A 14,823-nucleotide genomic window follows, 5' to 3' on the forward strand; every position below is an offset into this window, starting at 1 on the left:
AGAATTAGGAATGTACCGGGTGAAAAAATTATATCCAATAAAGACGCGTATAGATCGATACTTAATGTTGTAAGTGATGAGGTCAAGATCTATAAGAGAAGTGAAAAATTGTTAGTTTATACAGAAAATGGTATCAAAAAGCTTCTCGTGTAGATTAAATCAAAACAAAACAGAATTAAATGAAATGAGATTAGAATCTCACTAACAAATAATAAATATTAATCCAGATAAATATTGACTTCTCTAAAGCGTTCATATGGTTGCCATAATAGAGAATCGTAGTAAAAATTTTCATTTGTTCTGTAATGTTTTCAAAAAAACTTCTAGAAGGTTTGTTTCCGTGCTCAAATAATGAATTATTGGTTACCACGCATATGAGAAATATGAATCAACAAACACTAGTTTACATATTTATCAAGGTCTTTATTATATTTTATAGTACAGTCATGCTCATATAGGAGTCACCTGGAAAGTTCTCTTCACTTTACCACCTCGAACCTTCGAGTTTGTGCTAAAATATTGAAGAAATTGCGTTCAAACACAGATTTTTGAGAATTGCTCCATTTCGATTCATCTTATCATAAAAAATGTATTGTAATTGGTCAAACTAGAGGAAATTTCCTATAAGTTATGTGTGAGAGGACAATTTTGGAAATATCGGTGGAGCAGCATGCAAAAAAAATTGCAGTACGAGATCCGTTCAAACTCCTGATAATTTTGAACGCGTGAGGGTTACTGTAGGAAGAAGCCAGCGAAAGTTCTTGAGTCGGCAGAGTGCCCCTCTTGGAATCTCCGTCGCCGGGTCTTGAGGTCAAATTTGCATAATCACTCTTACATAATTCAAGTGAGTCTGCGAAAGGAACTTTATCAACAACCTCTCCACTCAGTCAAGGTAACATTTTGGTGTACCATGCCCTCATCGAAAATCATAGGCTCATTTTTTTAGTTACCGTGAACTTAGGGGCTATTTGGAAATGTTAAGGTCATTCTTCATTCCTAAACTTTGTCAACATGCGATCAATGATCAAACCTTATTCCAACAAGACAAAGTCACAAGCCGAAGGTGAGCATGAATATTGTTAATGAGGTTTTCCCGAATCGTGTGATATCCCAAAACAGAGCGATTCCTTGGCACCCCGTTCACTCGACCTAAAACTATGTGATTTTTCCTTGAGGGTATTCCTGAAAAGTGAAGAACGACCTTGGACTGTAGAAGAATTTAAGGAAAGAATCCGGATTCGAAATCCTGACAGTTCTTCATCACTTTCTTCAAGAAGTGAAAGGCAATTTCATAAATCGCCTGCAAGAAGGCATTAATCGGAAAGGACGCCATCTGACCGGTGTTAAATTTAAATCTTGATCAATCACACTCACATTTCGTCTATGCTTTTTCATACATAATAAGACTATAACAATAAAACTTTTAAAAATGGATCCGTTTAGTTTCACAGCCATTTCAAAAATGCAGGATTGACTGCAGCACTCTGTTTTAACGAAAATATTTTTCTACATGTTAGAAGTCCTGCTACCACTCACAGATCACCTATATTTAGATGGATCACGACAATGTCATTTGTTCTAATCAAATTGACTGAACCTGAACTACCAATGTGACATCCTTCATAAAAATATTTAAATTTAAATTTTAGGCGCGTAACTTAGATTATTCAGTAGTTCAAACTGCTATATAATAACTAATACCTTTAAAATTTGTGTTTTTTGTTTTTAATATTTCACAGAATGACATATTTTCACAATACAGTATTACAAAAGATGAGATTTTAAGGATCGCTATGAAAAAAGATATAAATTTCATTTTTAATCTGGTTATGATAAAAATATTAAGTTATTGTAAAAGCACTTATTTTCTTACTTAATTAAAATGTGGACAAATCAGGTTTTTATAGTTATATGATAATCTTTCAATTATAATAATAGTCTGAACAAAATGTGGTTTTGTTTATAAATAAGGTGGGAATAAAAGTGGAAGGAAATATATATTTATAAACAAAATATTGCATACAAAAATAGCTAATTGAAATGTTATATTCTAAGTAATTAGATCTAAATTGAATTAATTTCATTACTTGAACTTCATAATAAATCCCTTGCAGTTAATTTAGTATTATTTATAGCCGGCAGTCAACTATTAAAACTTATGAGGATTTGGGAACATATGCATGATATTGATAGATTCGTAAATTTAGGCACAATTTATTGAAAGTCATTTTGAAAAATTTACAACGACTTGTGCTTTACATTACACAACAACATGAGAATGAATCATCAAGATAAACTCTACAATGTATACCAATAAGTATCCAATTTTGTGTAAAATTTCCTTATTATCTACTTACGCTGCTAGATCCATCTAAAGCTCTCAACTTCAATTAGAAACTTGATTGAACCTTGAGCCATTCGTGCGGAACGTCTATATAATAAGTGGTTTGTGCTTTGGCCGACACCCTCTTCCTCCATTGTATGGAATATCTGTCGACCGAGCTCAAATATTCTGCCTAAATAATCAGAGCAAGTTTAACATTGTGTAGCGTCTTCGTATTTCTAGAGTCATAGAATTGAAGAACGTTACCTGTTTCATTTGTGAAAGTTCAGTACGACATGAGTGAGTTAGTGTGACTGAAGTAAAGGAAAGTATTCGAAGAAAGGATGAAAGAGTAAACTTCTGGTGAGACTGAAATCTACAGCTATTCACGATGCGTATTGAAAACGTAACAATGAGAAATTCATCTCTGCTTGCTTGCGCAGAGGAAGCGATCTCAGAGGCTTGAATGAAACAAAAACAGGCGCGTTTGTGCTATCATATAGTATATATGTGTATTATCAATGGAAGATATTATTTTAAAGCTTGCTTGAGGTCGTACTGTTTTGAGCATGTTTAGGATTTTGTCACACTCGACTAACAATATAAACTTATTTTAGTACAGGTAAAATGGGATTGAACCCGAAATGAAATTGGCCGCTTCTGATTTTTTAGATTCTCTCATTTTGATTACTGAATAAGCCTAGCAACTCTTAATAAAATTACGAGCACGTGTTTTCGAAATTTTGGAACTTGTAACTAAAAAAAATCCGGAGCCGGGGCATCCGCTCGCGAATTCTCGCCAGTTGCAGGTGCACAGGTACACTTGGGAAATTTTCGAAAATTTTGGGAGATGAAGAGGTATATTGGCCACATAAGCACTTGAAGTTTCAATGAATATATTTTATCACTTGCTATAGAAGCAAGCAAATCCAATGCACACACACACTTGAACTACCTCTAGGTTTCAAATGAACTAACTTTTAAAAAACGCCAACGCTATCTTAGGTCTCGGTTGATTATTATTTCAATATTTACAGACTTCTTTCACAAAAATGTGGGTAGTCATTTTGAAGTTTAGAATCCTAGCTTCAAGTTTATACAAAAACATTCTCAGGATGATGTATCCTTATCCATAAATATCCAAGAGTAAGTTTATTCGAAAATTTTGAGTTGTATTTATGAAAGCACGTTACACATAATTGATTGCGAGTCGTGACATTGTATTCAGATATTTAGCTTAAGAAAACGAAATATTTCTTCTCGTCTCTTTCTCATGAGTAACCTTGCCACCTGCAGGGATGATCATCTAAAACACACGTGTGCGCAGACGACTTTTTGTACATAAATAAGCAGGATTTTTGACCGTCTCAAAATCTAGAAAATCAAAACCGCCTAATTTAATTATATATAATATTCCACTACAAGATAACGATGAGAAGTCACAGAATCTATTTTCGAGCAAACATAAGACAAAATCTAGGAACAAGAGGACTACAATGGAACTATGATTCAATCGCGGATGACGTGAAAGCAATTTCTATTGACGACAATTCGCTCAGTACCAAAACGATGAACTTCCAAAACCTGCTCCATCAAGAATAGCGAAGCAAAGGAAAATGCGCTAAATTGGTGATAGTGCATTGGGCTTACCAGGCATACCACAAAAAATGCGCAACTTACACATGGAGGTGTCAAAACGCTGTTGGAGTGGAAATAATTTATTACATAAATTTTTGCCGTAAATTTAGTCAGAGAGAGAGAGAGAGAGAGGTGTTATTTTCAAAGAGCAGTTTCTGGTTTTTTTTATTAAAAACTTGACTAAAACAGATGAGTTTTATATTGCTGCAGTATGTTTTAATATTTGATGAAAAAATATAACTTGACTTAGTCAATCAGCTGATATTGAAAATATTTGTTTTAATCAGATTTTTCTAAAATATATATATATAAAGAATGTAGATTCCCCTTCAATTTTTTTAAGTTGTAAGGTGAAGGGTATATAATAAAAGAGAATAAAATACAAAAACTGGCAAATATGTGACATTCTATTCTGCTATGTCTTGAGTATGTTGTTCAAAAAACAATAAATATGACAATGAAATTGTTATCGAAAATTACATAACCGTATTAGAAATTTTTTTTCAAAATAAGTATCTATTCGCAAGTAAAGGTTAAAAATTTTGATTTTAAGAATTTCTTCCCAAAAATTGAATCTATAATATGTTTGTGGGTTGTTTCATTCAGTAAGGAAGGTCCAAGTTAAGTATTCTTAACAGTTTGGAATGGAAAATTTGAAAGAGCCGTATATACGTCAAAAAAGCAGTCATTTAACATTAATATATAATTATTTTAAATAATTTACAAAAAAAAAATTATGTATAAGTGTTTATGAAACATAACTAGTTAGTAGTACGCCTGGTGTTGGGAAACTTAAGAAAGCTTCAAACAGCACGTAAATCTCCAGAAAAACCAAAATTTCAAACAGAAAATCATTTGAAAGAAAAACGTCGACGGAAAGTGTATGCGCTTTTCATTAGAAAAGATTAGCGTGAAATTAGTCAAAGTACACTATGAAAACTTTTAGAAGAAATAGGTTTTCGCTGGAAAAAGCATTCCAGAAAGTCTATTTTTCTTTAAAAGGAAGCGATAGTGTAGTATGCAGAAGAAATTAGTTAAGAATATTTGAAGAAATGAGAAACCAAAGAAGAAATATGATTTTATTCAAATGAGACTTAAAAGTCAAAGATAGGCTTTTTTAAATACGAAAATACTAGGGCCGTTTTTCTTAAACTTCCGATAGGTTATTAAATAAAAAACAAGTTCATATAAAACAATAATTTTATTACCAAATGATTGGTACACTTACGGCTACGTTTCGACATAATTACCGAAGATATTGGGATATTTATCTTATCTGTGGACAAGCTTTTCAATACCCTCTTCAAAGAAAGTTGCCACCTATGTAGCCTAACCGTTCAGTAACATTAGAGTACAAAACATACCTTGAAACTTCTGAAAATTACGTAGACAAAGCAGTAATGCTGAATCTGTGGTTTTCTCTAACCATTCTGTTAACTCTTTGAACCAGATCATCTGAAACGACAGATTTACATTTTTGGCCCCCTTCATCATGCACATCATTACGGTCATCTTCAAACTTTCGATACCATTCACGCACAACACCACCATTCATGTGGTTTTCCCCATACACACGACTCATTCTCTGATAGATTTCTGCAGCACTTTGGCCTTCAGCATGTAGAAAACGACTCACACTTCGCAATTTACACTTGGCGGGAACATTCAATAATGGCAGACATATTTACGTGTCTGTAGCATAACGTCGACTGACTCCTGAATGTCAACAATTGCGGAGTGTGTAGTGCGAGAGCTTTGCAGTCGTCTACAGCGCAAGCCCGCTTTCTTCTACCCGCGTAGCGTCTGCACTAAGCGATCGGAGGCTGAAAAAAACGGCTTCCGTAGTTTATCTACTGGTTCAAATCGACCATAAGGTTAAAGGTTTTTGACTTATTGACTCCTACCTGATGTATTGAGAGAATGGTTCGAACAAATGATAGATTTTCTCCCTCAGAGCTGTATAATAGCAATGAATATTGCAAGTTATCAACCAAGTGTTTAGAGAAAGATTCACAGAATTGGCTATATCGAAGAATATCAAGTTCCATCCCAGAACTGTATTCTTTGTGCTTCCTTCATAAAGAAAAACAAAATTTAAAATTGAAGTCATTGTAAAAAACTAATCTAACCATCACCATTTCTGCTTCCATTGATATGCCTACCCAAACTATCCAGGAATCTTTTCCAAAAGCCACATTTTCATTTATGCAACACTGAGCAAATATTTCTTCTTCTTTCGTCTTCTGTAGGTTTGATCTCTCTTATCGCTATCATGCAGATACACTCTGCTTTAATCTGAGAAGAGAAGGGAGCTTCATTGTACATCAGTTTAATTAACGTTTTCTTTGACAAATAGAAGCTGGGCTGCTCAATGAGCAGGGAATAATTAGGGGCCAGTAGCTGCACAAGGTTAGCCACCTCAAGTATTATTCTGACTGTCCAGATACTCACAGCCACTCTGAGCTTTTCTTAGACTTGATCTCTTGTTTGTTATTAACGGAGAATGTGTATCGGTTGACGTTTGATGGTTAACTGATAGTAGTGGGTCAGGTAGATAACTTTTATAAGGGTCACTTCCCCCTTATTAGAACTATTGTAAATAAGCGTAAGAAAGGTGGTTCCCGATCATAACAAATTGTTGGAATATGAGAGCAAGAAACATTAAATATTTTGTATTATTTTGAAGTTCATACTATTAGCTGCAAGTTTATTCTAATAAAAATACAATTTCGTGTTCAGTTTTTTTGCCGATTGCTAGGGTATTGCCTGATAAAATTACATTACATTACAATATGACAAAGGATTTTTGAGAAATTGAGTTTTTTTTGCTTTTTGTTCGTTTTGAACCACTATGACTCTTTACAAATAGATACAATCTTTGTTCTAGACAAATTTTTCTAAGATAATAGTTAAAACAACGATAGGGAGTCTAGAATTTTGTTACACAAAATTTTATGTGGATACATTTTGTTTTATGTAGATTTTCTGAAAAATCGCCAAATTTATAATCTTTTCTTGAAATCGGCTAAAAATATTTACGGTTATCTCTTTAATACAAACGGACTTAAATACTGTTTAGTAAATAAAAATCAAACCACTTAGTATATATTCAAATAGTTAGTAATCTAATCTGACGTGATAGTGAAAACTTTCAATTTCATTGCTTCATTTGGGTACCACTTCCGATGTATATTACGCGATAGTAGCATAAGAAAAATATAATATGGTTATTTAACGACGCGATTATGTAATTTCTTCCTATTTATAAAATGAGAAAGAATCATGACCATCAACTAAAACTATAAATGATCTGGAAAATAATAAAAGTGTCAGATAAATGGAATCCTCGCATAAATCATTAGATGTAGTGGAGAACAAATAAAAAAAACAAAATACGGCCTATTGTTTGTGATATACGGGGTGTTTCAAAAAAAAAGGTGATCCCGTCTCTAGGATAGATAGAAAACTTAAAAATCTTTGATTTTATGCCCCTCTCATGGAGGGATTTTTTTTTCTTTTATAAAACCGACTTATCGCACTTCCACAGCAAATAGTTTTGCTGGGAAACTTTCACCTCCACTGCGGGTTCCTGCGTCGCGGTGGGGCTCGGACGGATTCTATGTCCTCTGTTAGTCGCTTTTATCTGAACTCCGCTCATTAATCATTATGGCACCATTAACAAATATTTCTTCATAGTGATGAGCTGCCTTTCTTGTGATACCTTCTTTTCTGTTTTGCTCCCTACGTCTCCCTTCCCCTGCTGCATGCAGGGATGAGGAGTTCGGGTCTATCTATTATCTTCTAATGTTGCTGTGTGTTTGGACCTCTTTGTCTACTGTCCTGTTCCTTTCTTTTTAGAATTTTTTCCACCATACTTTCAACAGCTTTCCATTTAAAATCTGCTTCCATCATGATCTGCACTATATTTTCTGGTCGTAACTCAGCGTTATTTCAGACAAGTTTCTAATATCCGCCCACGCTGGACATCTGAAAATTGTGTGCTCTGCATTATCTATCTCCGAGCTACAATATAGGCAGAGTTCATTTTCAGCTTTACCTATTATCCTAACATAACTTTGGAAGGAGCCATGGGCTGTCATTGTTTGGGTCAAATAGTATCCAATTTCACCACAGGATCTCTCATACGACGGCGTAATATCTGGTAGCAGTTTGTGAAGCCACACGTCCTTGTCGCTGGCGTTCCATCTATTTTGCCATTTCTGTACCGTTTCTTTTCGAAGAGCCTTTTTCTCACCTGCTGTCATTCCTATCGCTCTCGATCTCTCTTCAACTAGAAGATCTATAGGTATTATTCGTGCAAGTACTCTTGCAGCCTCGGTTGAGATAGTACGGTAGCCCTTGCATATTCTCAGCGCTACTCTTCTTTGTACTCGGCTGGCTACGGTGTTATATTTGTTAATCTCTAGAACACTACCCCAGATTGGAGCTGCGTATAAAAGTATAGATTCCGCCATGCACCCCTCTCATGGAGGGATTAGTTACACGGTTCGTACCAAGTAGTATAGGTTATAACTTTTCAATATTAGATTTATTAAGGAAAATTTCAATTAAACTTGAACATCATTAATTTTACACTGAAAAGGTACTCTTGATAAAACTCGATACTGTGTACCGTTTTCGGAATATATTGATTTAAAAATTATGAAGTTATAACTGATGCTAGTATGAAGTAATGATAAATGTATTGATTAAATAAAAAATCACGAGGAGAATTTAAAAAAAGGCTAATAACATCTCTAATATCTTGAATAAGTGATAAAGAGTGTTGGTAATCTGATACCCCTTTGACATGTGGATCCTCATCACACCAGTAGTTTGTATTATGGGAGTTAAACAAAAATTGTAAAAATTGTCGCGTGAAAGTGGCCTCGTCCGTAAAAAGATACATTTTAAGAAATTTGGATTGAGGACTGTTTTTTCTTGTAATGTTTGACAAAAATCCACTCTATCCGACAAATCATCTGGCAAGAGCTCTTGGACTTGTCTGTAATGATAAGGATGTAGTTGTTGTATCTTCCATGTACTTGAAGAAGACGTTTTTGTTTGTCTTGCTAAATTCCTTACGGTAACTGTTGGATTTTGATCAACTACATTCACAATTATATTTCCTTTATTAATGGTTCTTGTTGTTCTTGACCTATCAGAATTTATTTTTTTAGATCTCACATTCTCAGTTTCTCGACAACGTTGTTTAATGGCTCTAAATGTATTTTTACTTGGTAAGTTTCTTCGAGGAAACTTTTCTGCATAACGCGTAATAGCTACACTAGAGTTTCGTAAACACTCGCCTAAAGTTCATAACATGTCGGTGTATTCAAAAAATTTTAGTACATTTTCATTAACAATATCTAAAAAGGTTTCAGAAATGTAATTATTATTGACTCAATGTCATAATTATCAATGAATTATAGTTTTCCATGGCAAACTCAGAGAAAATGCTGTTGCCGTTTAAAATTCGAAGTTAAATAATTATCAATACTAACCTATTGGAGGCCTTGGTATGTTTTTTAGTTTACTGTCTATCCTAGAGACGGGATCTCCTTTTTTGGAACACCCTGTATGGAAGATGTCACTAATATGTTCAATTTTGAAATAAAAGGAAAAAATTAGGTGTGGAAATTTCGGAGGTATCGCATACATACTAAGTTGGAATTTTTTCTTACACCACCAAAGTGGACTAACTTTAATATATTTTCCGAACTTTCGAATACATATGTATTCATCGTCTGGGACTGAAACTATGGTCAAATACAATATAAGAAATATTGTGCCTAATCTCTAGGAGTAGCTCCGCTAGAGACGATTGGCATTCTAAACGCATTTTGATTCAAAACGTGTCTCGCCTGAATTCGTATAAGTGAGGAATAAGAGGGGTATAATCAAATAGTGAGAAAGGTATATATATATATATATATATATATATATATATATATATATATATATATATATATTTATATGTATATATACATATATAAATATGTAAGTGAGTAGTTTTTTATTGGGAACGTGGCAAGGAAACACTAAAGTGGACTAACTTCAATATATTTTCCGAGCTTTCGAATACATATGTATTCATCGTCTGGGACTGAAACTATGATCAAATACAATATAAGAAATATGTATAAATATGTAACAATAATAAAATTTTTTACTTACAATAATTAATTGAGATGTCTGGTGATTTTGATATTATTAAAGCTTGTAAAAATTGTTAATCTTATGGAATTCAAAATTCAATATTCAAATTGACTTTGATAGAAATATTGATCAATTGAAATATTTATTCTGGTTACTATAGGAGTTTTTATTAATTATTGATTGGTTTGATTTTGAATGACGTTGAATTTTTATTGGTTAGATAAGGATAAGTTTTAGTGAATGATGTTTAATATTGATTGGTAAATTTATGGATAACATTAAATTGCAATAAGTTAGGTCGTTACAAGTGAAGTTGAAATTTATAGGTTAGGTGAGGTTAGTTGGTTGTTAATGGCGTTGAATTTTTATAGAATTTGTTTTTTCGAAATCTAAAATATATGCATAAATTACATTAAAAGGTTATTTAAATCAGTTTTCTTATTAATGCATTGATCATTTTGGGCAATATATGCTGTTTCTAAAAATAAAAAATTGGTTTTGCCTAATTATCATATTGCCACAGCAGAGAATTCTGAGAAGAGAGGAAAAACAAGAATAGGATACCCAAAAAAATTTCTACAAGAACTCAAGCGGTGCAAAGGATCGAATGGAGAGAAGTAGCAAAGGAACGAGATATGCAGAGAACAATACTAAAAAAGATTCAAGCCATGGGTCTATATTAGTTACTTCCAAGCTTACCGGAATAAATAATATAAATAAATCTCTCACTAAAGTAACAGCAAATTATACCCTGAGAGATGCTTGCTGGCCGGACACGTTTTCTATGAAGGTCATTCTGGGGATTATGAATTCGCCAAAATTATAAATATAAAATTACAAAATACGCTTGTTTGTGTTAAAACCATCTTAATGATTTAAATAACCTGTGTTTTATGTATTGATATCTTTTAGATTTTCAAAAAACAAATTGTTTGAAAAATTCAACGTCATTAGTAACCTAGTTACCATACCTAGCCTAAGAAAATCCAACTTCATTCCTAACGACCTAACCTATTCTAACCTATAAAAATTTAAGGTCATTCTCAATTTAACTCATAAAAAACATTCGTTGACATTCATAAACTGACCATTAAAAATTCACTTTCATTCATAACGACAATTAATAATGTTATAATGGAATTTGTATATTGGGATTCTATGTAGATTATTAAAGCTTTTCAACAATTACTTTGCTCAAAACTCACTCAAGTCATAAAGGGCTGAAATAATAACTATAGGATAACTGGCTCGAATTTTAATTTGAATGGTTTTTTTGTTAGAGAAGTCGTATAGGAACACACAATAGATTATCACTTCATTTCTTCAAATCCATCTCGCAGACGTTCGTTGAATATCACTTATTACTCATTATCCCAAATGTTGACTAGGTGTTATTTCATTATTTCCTAATATATTTCGTTTCTACACTTTTTAATTTCCAAAATTTTATGCTAAATTTATAAGATTTATATCGTATGAAAATCCACCTACAGATCTCTGAACCGAGAGCAACTTCATCATTATTTATTCTATTTAACAAAGTTAAATTTTCTCATTATAACTTGTAAACGGCACTGAATCATCTTATATTACCACCAGGAACAAGTCCAAAGGTTATACTAAAATACAAAAGGAAGAAATTCCACTTATAACTCAGTTACTCAATACCAACAATTCCTATTTTACCAATGATTTTAAAAAGCATATTAGATCTTTCGGAGCTTTCCCAAGAAGAATATATTTGCGACTACAATTTTGAAAGTTCATTATGAAAGTAAATAACATGGACACCAACAACATACAGTTTCAAAGATAGAGCTGCATTCCACACAGCGTATGCCTAAATCGGTATCCTTGACAAGCGATTTGAAACAATTTGTGACCCTCACGTGGTTCTTTATAATCCACATATGCCAGCCACTATATTCAACATTCACATTTTGCAACCCCTCATAACTTATCATTCGGACAGTAAGGTCGCAATAAACCTCACTACCAGGTCTATGGATAGCCATAAGATTGCCGAGTAAGTGTTCAACTATCCCAATTGCTTCAACGCAGAAGTGACAGGTACAATCGGGAGCCTTTCCTCTACTCTACAGATGATAATTTATGAGGTAATCTCTAATGAGGTAAGCACGTCATTTAATTTATTTCTCTTTTCCCAGTGATATATTTTTGTTCTTTCTGCTCCTCCAGTATTACAAGCTTGATTTAGTCTATTTCAATCCTTTAATAACTTACCAGAATCTAGTCTTGCTCTTTTGTTAATTGCCAATGCTTGGTAGCTTCTTTTGTTGTGCTTTTAAGTTATATTATCGCACCATATTTTTCGGGGTCGACCGACACTTCTCCTTCCCGACCGGCGATTTGTCTCTTGCGATCTTTACTACCCTATCATCTGTCATTCTACTTATATGGTTGTTCCATTCTTTTTTTTATTCAATAACCACTCGTTAATCTTCTCCTCATTACATGTTGTTCTAATCTAGTCGCTACTTACTCGATCTATCAGTGTGTTCCCCGTGATTCTCCTCAGTATTCTCATCTCAGCCGTTTCCAGCATTCTTTGTGTTTTGGACGTGTCCGGTCAGCTGTATATGTCATTATTGGTCTCATAACAACTTTATAAATTCTAGTCTTAGTTTCCCTTCTTAAATGTTTGTTTCTCCATATTGTATTATTGAGGCATCCTGCTGCTCTATTGGCTTTCTGTATTTGTTTTTTTACTTCTGATTCTACATCTCCATAGCTTAATAGTGTGATGTTTAGTAGTTTCCATAATCTGTTCAATGCTGGTGCCGTCAATTTCTATCTTACATCTAATCGGTTTTTTACTAATTATCAGTGTTTTTGTTTTTTGGGGCTTAAGGAATCTCCCTGTCTTATACCCGTGCCTATGTTTATTTTTTCTCTAAGTTGTCCGTCTATTCTAGCCTATATTTTGTTGTCCTTATATATGTCTCCGATTGTTTTGATGATGTCTAACGGTATTTGTCTATTATATAAAAGGAGAACCACGTCTTTTAATATAGCTCTGTCAAAGGCTTTTGTCAAGTCAATTGAGCAAATGAATGCCGGTCAATTATATTCTAGAGCTCTCTCTGTGATTTGTCTAGTTACAAATACTGCGTCTGTACATGACCTCCCACTTCTAAAACCTTGTTGTTCGCAGTGAACGTTTTCTTCTCTATTATTTTCCGGCGCATATTTTCCTATGATATTGAGTAGCTCTTCTCCTAATCTCATTCTAATTGTAACAATTCTCTCTGGTATGTATCAATGAATGATTCTGGTCCAATAAAAAAATGAGTGTTGTATCCATACTAATGAAAATCAATCGCTTGCGGGCTTGCTGTTTTGTTAGGTAGTGAATATACATTTTTTTCGTGAGTTGCGTTTCCTGCATTGCGAGCTGAACTTTCTTATGGTGCAGCTTGTCTCTTAAAATACTAATGGACCAGAAGCTCATTGGTGAATGGACTGTATCCAACTTTCTATTTTCGAACTAGATATCTTGCAGGGAAAACCATTTCATCTATGCCTTCAACTATGACGTTCTTACAGTTTTTCATAAAGCGAAGGTGACCCTAGTCTGGTCTGGTCCTAAACTTAAAGTTAGCAATACTCAAGTTTGAGATAATTTCTTCAAATCAATTGCAAAAGCTTTGCGCTTTACCGAACGGAGTTTCCATTATTGATTTTGATGGTGAGAGAAATGAAAAATGAGTTGAAAACATTCGACTAATTAATCAATTTAGTGAAGATCAAGACATAAACATTATTTGACATTAAGCATCCCAGGCTATTTATCTATAATAATTTGTAAATTTTTTATTTAATTCATTGTTTGATTCTCTATTGAATCTTTTCGTTTTGTTTTCAGATTACAGTCAAACCTGGATAAGCGAGAGTTCAAAGGAGCACAATCTCATTTCCGCTTATAGAGGTTTATCACTAAGCCGAGTTTCTCGCTAATGCAGGTACATGGGTAGCGTTTCTCTCTTATACAGCAAGTACAAATGTAGTAAATATGTAATATGATAAAATTATGTGCATGATATGCACAACATATATTATGTACATATGTATATATTTTTAAATGCTTACGAAAACAAAACAAAAATTCATGTACTATGTATTTTATTTTATTTAGAACTTATTTGCACTAAAAAAACCGTCAATTTCGTTTGGGTTTCTGTTTTTGTATTTTGAATGTTTTTCTCTAGCTCATAAATTTTGGCGAATATTGCTTGATCAACAACTGCCGCGTATTCAAAGTACTGATGCACCGTCTCCAACGCATTTAAAGCTAACCTCATTGGAATGATCTTTATTTCTGTTTTCGGAATCTGTGCCTCGTCTTCACTGTCATTTTCAGCAATATAGGTGTTCACACAATTCTTAACGATATCGTCGTCGGTTTATTCTCCAGTGGTAGTTATCGTTATCGTCGTCAATTTGAACGAAATCTTCGAAGCTCAGCATTAACATATTGGATTCGTGAAACACAAGCTTTGTCCATTCCTCGTTGCTACGTCCAACTTAAACATCATTTTCCTCAGGCAGGTCTTGTTCATCTGTACTTTTCCTAACCCAGCTTTCTTGAAGCAATTTTTTACAGTAACGTCACTGACTAAGTATCATACTTTTCTAGCAAATTTCATAGCTAGAAGTACGTTAATGTCAGAGCTATTGCTTTC

The sequence above is a fragment of the Diorhabda carinulata genome, chromosome 8 (genome assembly GCF_026250575.1).
Source record: "Diorhabda carinulata isolate Delta chromosome 8, icDioCari1.1, whole genome shotgun sequence".
Taxonomy (NCBI): Eukaryota; Metazoa; Arthropoda; class Insecta; order Coleoptera; family Chrysomelidae; genus Diorhabda; species Diorhabda carinulata.